The sequence below is a fragment of the Felis catus genome, chromosome A3 (genome assembly GCF_018350175.1).
Source record: "Felis catus isolate Fca126 chromosome A3, F.catus_Fca126_mat1.0, whole genome shotgun sequence".
NCBI lineage: Eukaryota > Metazoa > Chordata > Mammalia > Carnivora > Felidae > Felis > Felis catus.
The window spans coordinates 1,186,608-1,196,234 of record NC_058370.1 but is presented as its reverse complement, the minus strand read 5'-3'; the positions used below and the strand labels follow the sequence as shown (position 1 = coordinate 1,196,234).

The window sequence follows — 9,627 nt, the reverse complement described above, 5'->3', positions numbered from 1 at the left end:
CGGCCGACGTCCTGCAGCGCAGAACACGGTGACGGTCCTGGGACGCGGGAGCTGAGGTCGGCCCTCATGACCGCTGCCAGCGGGCGGCGCAGGATGTTGGCGCGTTCACACTGCCGCGTGGCCGTCCCCACCCAGCGTTTCCAGAACGGGAAGCCTGTCTTCATTAAACAACACCTACCCCCGCCCCCAGGGGCCCACCATCCGCCTCCTGTCCCTATGGGTGTGAGGGCCCCAGGCCCCTCACATAAGGGGAGTCATGCAGTATTTGTCCTTCAGGGACTGGCTTGTTCCACTCGGCGTGGTGTCCTCGAGCCCCACCCATGTTGTAGCAGGTGTCGGCTCGTCCTTCCCTTTTACGGTCGGGTAACAGTCCCGTGTGTGCACGGGCCACACCTGTTCGCCCACTCGTCTGCGGTGGACTCCTGGCTTGTTTCAACCTTTGGCTGTCGGGGTGAGGCCTTTAACACCTTCGCAACCCACAGCAAACCGTGAGGTCTCTGAGAGTGTAAGCAAGGAGGTGGTCCTTCCCGTGGTTGCTCAGTCCTTGAGGGTCTCGGACCCTGAGCCCCTGAAGGAACATGGGACACAGGAAGCGACGGTGGGTCTGCTCAGAAGGAGAACCAAGATACACGTGTGTGAACTGAGGCCCCAGGCCCCCAGGACGCCATATCGGGTCCCACTCGGTCCCCTCTGCAGAGTCAGAGGAGGGAGGCAGGCACATGGGATTTGGGGACACAGGCCGGGTGCCCAGCAGAGGGGCCCGGCCCCCTCCGGCAACGGCCGTTCCTGATCTGGGAAGCCGTCTCTGGGCTGGATGCTCTAAGGCCAGTGTTGGAGCTCGGTCAGGGCTGCAGAGTCTGGGGGAAACGGTTGTTGGCAGGGAGGGTGCTGCTGGCAGAGAGTGTTCCAGCCCGGTGGGGGCCCAGCCCTGTGTTATCTGCCGCTCCCAGGCTCAGACGCGTCCCCTGTCAACAGCCCTGGCAGGTCCCGGTGGCTGACGGGGACCAAGGTCAGGCAGCGACGGGGGCGAAAGCAGCAGAGCCGGGAGGCGTAGGGCTCGGGCCGGCCTCCTGCACCGCACACCCAACCGTGCTCGCAGCTCACTGCCCCCGGGGGTGCGGGAGTCCGTGTGTGCCGCTGCGGCCCTGCCTGGAGGCACCTCCAGAGGCCCGGGCTGCTGTCACCTGCAGCTGGCCGACAGAGGGCGCCGTCTGACAGGGCTGCGTCCGGCCGTCCAGCCGCCTCTAGGTGCCGTGGGAGGGGCCTCCGGCGGGCTGCTCAGTGCCCTGTCCGTGGGTGCCCTGCCGCTCCGCTCCGTTGGAGGGAACGGGCTGGAAGGATGTTCCAGGTGCAGGGGACCCTGCGGCGAGGGCGGGCCAGGGCAGGCGGGAGGCTGGACAGCGCGGCAGGAGCCCGACTCGGAGGGGGAGGGGGAGGGGCTGGGGCCGGGCTTGGGGCACCGGCCGGTGACTCAACACTGGGGGCAGGGGCTGGGTCCTCCAGACGGGGCTGTCCTCCACCTACCTGAGCAAGGAGGCAGCAGGGGCGCTGGGGGTTCAGACTCCGGATGTCCCTCGGGTGGGGGCACAGGCTTCCCTGAGTCCTGTCCTTGGACCCAGACCCCACACAGGCTTCCGGGTGCCCTCCCTTCAGCTCCCGCCCACACGTGGTCACCACAAATGACTTTCCCCCTCGTTTCTTTTTATAAGGTCACTTTTTTTATGTTTATTATTTTTTGTTTTTAAGAGAGACAGAGCACGAGCGGGGGAGGGGCAGACAGAGAGGGAGACACAGACTCCGAAGCGGGCTCCAGGCCCTGAGCTGTCAACACAGAGCCCGATGCGGGACTCAAACCCACCAACCGTGAGATCATCACCTGAGCCGAAGTCGGTGCTCAACCAGCTGAGCCACCCAGGTGCCCCTCTCCTCGTTTCTTTAAAGCAGGATCTTTAATGGCCACTTAAAATTCCTAATGAACATGTTAACGGCCCCCCACCTCTCTGGGCCACCCTCCTTGGCCCTCCATTTCTGGCTGTGTCTTTTCGGCTGCAGGACTGCAGTGCCCTGGGAGTCCCCACTTGCCCCTTCGGGGACTTCTGGACACCCATCCCCCTGGGTGAGTCGGACCTCACAACCGGGGGGACATGCAGGGGCCACCGGCCATGCTCCGTCCTGTCTGCAGCGGGCCGTCCGGTCCCCCTCTTCGGGCGCCCGAGGAAGGAGATGAGCTACAATTGGCCTGCGCTTTGACTGGGATTTATTTTATTATGTTTAATTGAAAAGCTTTGAGGTCGTGGCATGAATATTCAGCACGGTGGCTGCTGGCACGGGAGCTGGTGTCTGATTCTAGGACGCGCCCCAGCACGGGGCCTGTCAGAGGGGGAGTGAGGTGGGGAAGCTATTAATTGAAATAGCTTCATTAATTAGTAATTAACAGCAGGGAAATGACTGTGTCACACGTCCTATTTCAGTGGATGCCCTTCATGTGTTATGGGGCCTTTAATTAAAGGACGTGCATTTTAATTAAAGGCAAGCTTGGCCCTTTGGCCTTTGGAATACAAAAGACACTCCCAACTTTGAAAGAAGCTGGCGGGGAGGCTGGTGCCGGTGGCGGGGGAGCTGTGTTCTCCGTCGCCGACCAGCCCCTTGTGGGGCAGTGGACCCTGGCTGGTCCTCCTTGGAGTCTAGCTGATGCCCTTCCTGAGCCCGAGGCGGTGGCCATGTGGGGTTACAGGCCAGCGGAGGGGAGGGGGGCTGGCCAGCACTGCCATGCCCAAGCAGCCCTGTGTCCCCGAGTCCTGCGAGCAGGGGCTGGAAGCTGGGAGAAGGTGCCTCGGGGTGGGTGCTGTCCCCGCACCTTCCACCGGCCCTGGGCCCCACCCACACCAGGCACTCATCCCTGCCTGTCCTCAGTGGGCAGCGGGGAGGCCAGGGGCTCACCAGAGCTGCGCCTGGCAGTGGGGGGAAGGACCTCAGCCTGCTCCTCACACCCTGTGAGCCAGCGTCCAGCGGGCAGGGCCTGAGCCCGCCAGCCACCGTGCTGTTGCAGAGACCTCGGGGCCCCTCCTGCCACCCTCCTCCTACCAACAAAGATGTAGACAGCCAGCTCGAGACCCACACCCCGTTCCTGCTCCCTCTGTCTCTGTCTCCATCTCTCTGTCTCTGTCTCTGTCCCCCCAGAGGGTCCTGTGCCCCTCTCAGCCTGACCACCTACTAAAATGACTCTTGCCAAGGTCAGTGAGGCAGCTTAGTGGCGGGGACTGACCCCGGGGCTCCTGCTTCAGTCTCTGAGACTCCAGGCCCCGTGTCCCTCCAGCCCTCACACCTGGTGCCTGTGGTCAGTCAGACACACCTGTTCTCTGCCCTGCCTATATTTTCCACCTCCAGACCTTGGCCTGGCCTCTGTCACTGCCTAGATCACCCCCACCCCATCACCCAACACACACGTACACATGCGTGCACACACGTGTACGTGCAGGCACACACACGGTGCTGGTGTGGCAGGGGCCCCCCACTAGACAGGGGCTCTGAGGGCGGGGCTCATGAACAGTGCTCCTTCACGCCCCCCAGCCTGGGGCCTGGCCTCGGTGGTCCTTGGTGGAGGGCACTGTGCCCTCTGCTCTGCCTGGCAGAGATACCCAGCATCAACAGGCCCTGGGACACGTGTGGTGGGAATCCTGGGGTCTGCTGCCTTGGCATTGATCAGGCAGCTTTGTGCCCGCCTCGGGGGGAAGCGGGCACAGGGGAGGGAGGCCCTTCCTCCCCGAGAAGCCGAGCTGCTATTTTAAAAGTAGCCCCCAAATTCCTTTCCTTGAGCACCTTGGATCTAGGTGGTCTCTGAGACCGGAAGGTGATTTCTGGATTAGGTCAGGGAAAGCTCTCCTGGGACACTGGGTCTGGGGCCCCCACCATGCTGTGAGGGAGACACGGGGAGGCCCTGGTGTGCATGAAGAGACAGAGGCTCTCTGGCTAACTGCACGAGGAGCCCCCGACAGAATGGCCCAGATGAGCCCCCTCCAATGCCCGACCTACAGCGGCTGCTAGAGAGAATACGATGATTAACGTAAAGTAGCCTGGATTTCGGGTGACGGGTTAGGGCTTCCTGAGGAGAGAGTGGAGGGGTGTGCCCGTCCAACGTGGGTGCTGGAGGGTCTGGGGGCATCTGAGCTGGGTCCGGCTTGCGGGAGGAACGGGGCTCGTTCTCTTGGGAAGACCGCAGGGGGGCCCTGAGTTTAAGGGCATCCAGCTCTGGTCCCCAGCCGCCCTTCGGCTGTCCAGTCTTGGCTCACGATTGTTGTTCAGGGAGAATTCGACCGATGCCCACTTCCTCCTGCTCACAAAAGCAATGCCTGCCTTTGCTCAGGTGGGCAGAGGACCCAGGAGCTGCTTTAGGAAGGAGCCGGGAAAGCGTCTGTGCCAAGGACAGACTAACAGAGATGCCACTAATGCCAGGGACATGTGACACGAAGTACACCCTGTCCAATTAAATTATTTAACGCGTTAGCATTAATTGCCATCCGGCAAACCCGTAAGTGGTTCAAGTTTTCCCTCTTCCTCTGGCTCAGAGAGCCTTCAGCCGGTGCCCAGGCTGGGAATGTATTTTCCTATTTCCTCCTGTTCCTCGGTGAAGAGGACGCCTGGGGGATGCGCTCCCTGTGTACGAGCCGGCGGTTTCCCCGACACCTGCTGCACCCAGCAGGGACGTTTCGTATTCTGTCGACCCCCCTCCTGTCTTCTATCTCTGTGCCTGCCTGGATGCACGTTTGTATTCCCAGAATTAGGTGCCTCCACAGGGACCAGCCCAGCGCCCTCGGGGTAGGTGTGACGGTGGCGTTTTAGCGTCCCGAGGCTGTCAGAACAAAGTGCTGCGTGCTAGGGGCTCCAACCACAGAGGCCGCCCCCACCCCAGGCCTCTCTCCTGGGCCCCGTGCAGATGCCATCCTCCAGATCTCTCCTTACAAGGACACGGACTGGATGGGGCACACCCCACTGATCTCATTTGACCCGATCACCTCTGTGAAAACCCCCCTTCCAAATACAGTCACCCCGACATCCCGGGAGTTAGAGCTTCAACATTGGGTTTGGGGGACACAATTCAGCCATACAGTGTGGCTTCTCTGTTGCCACCTGCCCTGAACCCAGGGCCGTAGAGGGCAGGTGAGGCTGCCCTGGAGGCCATAGAAAATGCTGTGGGCGACCAGACCCCACTTAGGATGGGGGTGGGGGCTGCTGGCAGCTGCCAGCCGAGCCCCTTTCCCAGGCTGCGCCTCCCCCAGGGTTGGCCCGCCGCCCCACCCCACCAGCACCCCCAGCCTCAGCTGGACCGCAGTGAGGGCCGTCATAGCTCCAGAACCTCCCGCGGGGCCATGGAGACCTCGGCTGTGGCTGCGGCTTTCCCCCTGCTCCGTCCCTCCCCACAGGGTGGTGCCGAGACCCCCCCTGTGACCTCCTGCGGCAAATCTCCACCCGGCCCCCGGGGCAGCCTCTCCTGGCTGGGGGGAGACCCATGTCCTCCGTGTCTGAGACTCTCCCTTTGCTGCAACAGAAACGCCAGTGCAGGCCCGGGAGACCACGGTGCAGACAGAACACAGCGCCCCAGCGACCGGCGTCCAGGGGAACGAACGGCTCAGTCCTGCTCGCCACAAACAAGCCGCGGGCCCGTAAGCCCTGGCGCACAGCACGGCCCGTGGAAAGACGCACGGCATCATCATTTGCTGACGTGCGGATCCACCTCGGCGGGCCCGGCGCCCAGCCAGGAGGCGGCTGGAATCAGCACACAGGCCGCGGGAAGCGTTGGCGTGAACGCGGTGGGGAAGCGGAGCCCCACTCACGCCGGCCGGGGGGGTACAGGGTGCAGCCCCCGGGCAGAGCCGCCTGGCAGATCCTCAGACGCCGAACTGTGAGGTTTCCATAGCAACCCAGCAGCTCCAGCGCTCCGCGTGCGCCCAAGAGGGATGGCGGGGTGTCCGTGCAGAACCCACACGCGGACGCTGGCGGCAGCCAGAGCTGGAGACAACGACGGGTCCGCCAAACGCGGTCCAGCCCCCGGCGGGGTGTCACTCGGGCTCAGCAAGGAGCGAAGCGTGGACGCGGCCGCGTGGACGAGCCTTGAAACCACGGCGTGGGGTGAGAGGCCGGACCCGGGAGGACACGAGTCGTAGGAAAGTCCGCAGGGGCAGAAGCAGATCGGTGTTGCCAGGGATCGGGGTGGGCAGAGCGTGACTGCCGCCGGTGGCGGGCCTCCGTTTGGGGTGAAGGAATGTTCCGGAACGAGAGGCGGTGGGGCCGCACAGCACCGAATGTGCTAACTGCCGCTGACCGTGTCTGGTTTAGCGGGGCTCCTGGGGGCTCAGGCGGTTGAGCGTCTGACACTCGGTTTCGCCCCAGGTCAGGATCTCACAGTTCTTGAGTTCGAGCCCCATGTTGGGCTCTGTGCCGACAGCTCAGAGCCTGCTTGGGATTCTCTCTCTCCCTCCCTCTCTGCCCCTGCTCCGCGTACGGGTGCTTGCGCACACTCACTCCCTCTCTCTCAAAATAACATTAAGAAAAAGCATCTGGTTTAACGTCCTGCAAATTTCGCCTCAGCTGCAAGTGTCGGCCGCACAGGGCTATTCGGAGACCGGGTCAGGTGCCCGGTACCGGCCGCCCTCCTTGCGTCCGGAGGGACGGAGGCCATGGCGGGTCACGGAGCCTGTCTGGAGTCCTCGAACAGTAGGGGAAGAGGCCGTCATGTTGGCACCCCATCCCCAGGGAGGCAGAGGGGCAGCGAACCCGCCTGGAGCCTCCCAGCTCGTGGGCAGTGCCGGGGGTCGCACGCACCATCGGCCCCCCTGGGCCCACACTTGCTCTCCAGTTTGGAGACGCTGCCCTGATGGACTTGGCAGAGACACGCTCTTTGCTAAGAACGCAGAGGACGAATGAGTGGGAATAAATGCCCCCGAGAGAGGACTGCTGATACTTGGTGACAGGGCTTCAGGCCGCTGTCCGTGTGCGCATGCCTCGGTTGGGCGCTGGCCCCTCTGTGCCCTCTGTGAGGAGACTTGATCCCCAACGGGGACGTGTGGCCCCCCCGTCCGGGGCGCTGACGGTGTTTTCCGGGGTCGCTCACCTCCGTCCGTGGCCCCTGATGCCCACCGAGGAGCGGCTCCAGCCTGTCCGGCCCGCGGTCCAACCCTGGGTCCTCCTTCCTCTGTCCCTGCAGGACAGTGGCCCTGTCTCACAGGCTGGGATTAGAGCGTTGTTCGACGGTACATGGTCCGAAAGCTTCCTGAAGGTCATTTGGAATTTGGGGCTAGGGAGTCCCCGCCCCAGGCTCCCCCAGTATAAGGACAGGGACAGTAAGACCCAGCCCTCCACACTGCTCACCACCCCTGGCCTTCCCAAACTGCCATTCCTCAGGAGTCCCTGAGTCCCTGGGGCTGAGCTGGGGTGAGGGGGTTGGGGACGAGCTGCAGTGTCCCCCACGGACCCTCAGCATCATCATCTCATGCCGTTTTCTCCCCAGGATGATGGCTTTTTGGGGAAGGAGGGCTGTGCCACCATTCAGATTCCTCTGCCCCGTCCCCAGGACTTTGCCCCAAATGGATGACCAAGCATACACGGATCCGCAGGCACCACCCGCGAGGACACCAGAGCCACAGACCCCACACAGCTTCCATCATGTGATGTGTTCCCTGGAGAACGTTCTCCGGAGCTTCCTCGCTGAGCCGGTGAAGTCCTTGCTCATCATTCCACGTGGCCACACACACCATGTCCAACATTTCCACGGCTCTGCTGCTGAAACGACTTCACCAGGGTTAACTCATCTACATGAAAGATGCCCCAGGCTGGGCTACCTGGTCCATTGTAGCACGGGTCACGTTGTCAAAACTGGCCAATTACAGCGTCTGCTCTCTCTTGGGGTCTCTATGTCCAGCTGTCCAGCTACCCTGGGAGCTCCGAAGCCCTGACATGGCCAGGCGGAACTTTTCCTTCCTTCCATCAACCTTTAGCTGACGTGCAGCCCTGGGCTGAGCCCCCCAGCACCATGCAGGCCCCTGGCAAAGATGGGCCAAGAACCTGAGCAAGAACAACGTTCTTGGGGCCAAAGTCCCCAGGGCCGGCTGGTCACTCTCATCAGCTGCCTGTGCCTGTGCCTAACCCTGGCCTCGTTCTTCCCCTCCAACCAGTGACAATCAGGGACGTGACTCCGGCCATCTCAGTCCTTCCCTCCGTGTGGTGAGGGTCAGGGATGTGACCTGGGCCGCCCCGTCTCCCTTCCCCTCTGTCCAGTGGGGTGGAGACGATGGTGGGCTTCGCTTGTACCAGGGCTCCCTGCCCCTGCCATCTCCCAAAGCAAACCTCTCCCTGCCTTCAGTATTTGACCCACATTGTGTAGCGAATGTGACAAGGGCTGTGGGCCAATTTCTGTCCCCGGGACCATCTGTTGTTTGTGAGCAGCGGGCAGTTGTCTCCACTTTCCAGGGCGGACAGCCCCTCGGACTGGCCTGGCCCTGCTCTGGCTGCCTGACTAGCGGCCCCCCAGCCCCACCTGCCACTCTGACCCGATCCTGGGCTTGGGCCCATGAGTTCCCATCAGGAGTCGTCTCCAGAATTGGCCCTAATTGTTGGCTACTTGGCAGCTCCTGGGGACACTGAGGAGATGTGAGGGTCCTGCACTTGCCTCCTCGTGGCTGGAGAGAGCCCACCTCATTTGTGGTCCCTGCCTGGGGAGGATCCTGCTCGGGGAGGACACTGCCTGGGAACGACCCTGCCTCGGGAGGACCCTGCCTGGGGAGGACCCTGCTTGGAGAGGACACTGCCTGGGGAGGACCCTGCTGGGGGAGGACTGAGGGCAAGTGGGGACAGTCAGGGTGGAGGCCTTTGGGATGACCCAGTCTGCAGACTCTGGTGAGGGTGCAGCCCTGTCCAGCCAGCCATCCCACAGGGTGGGCAGGCACCTCCACCCCGCCACACCCAGGACCTCATCGGGGGTCCCAACAGACACTTCTTCTCCCTCAAGCCTCGCTCTGTCACTGAAGCTGCTCTGGGGCAGTCCCCCCCTCCCCTTTACAAACTTGTGTCTTTGTCCTGGGAAGAAAGAGTCCTGTGTGCTTGCTAGCAAGAATCAAAGGGGTTTGAAGAATAACTGTTTTCCTAAGTTTTAGCTGACATTCAATTTTAATGACTTTTTAAACAAAGTAACTATTAAACGTGTGCTGTTTTATGGTCTCCTGATGTCTGACAGGTGTTTTTGCCCATGTGGGAAGCAGATGCTAATAGCATTCTCCCTAATAGCTCATAAATACAAGCCCTTGGCATTTCCCTTTGTATGTGGCTCCGCCAATGGCCAATTTGTTCTTCAGAAGTGGCCACGTTGGCCTGTCAATCAGCTCTTGCCGTAGGCGATTTTTGGTGATTAGAAGCCCCTTAGAGAGCGAGAACTCCAAATTAGTTTTAAATAAAAAATAAGAATATTCATGCTGCTGAACATCTAAAGGCAAGAGGTGCACCAGAACCTGCGCGAGCCGGCTGGGGTCCTGGCGGTGCTGGCGGAGGGGGCTGCGCGGCCCAGACCCGTGGGGATGGAGCCCCGGAGCTGGGAGGGACAGAGGGGGTGGGGTGGGGGTGCAGGTGACCCAGGGTCAG

General features: G+C 62.1%; 1 long non-coding RNA gene across 1 annotated transcript; it reads left to right on the top strand.

Annotated features, from left to right (window-relative positions):
* The first annotated feature begins 1,826 nt into the window (after nt 1-1,826).
* Nucleotides 1,827-9,210, top strand: LOC109497861. Its single transcript, XR_006594977.1, has 2 exons — nt 1,827-6,126; nt 7,505-9,210. It is a non-coding gene; the product is annotated as an uncharacterized LOC109497861 (long non-coding RNA).
* Nucleotides 9,211-9,627: the final 417 nt, after the last annotated feature.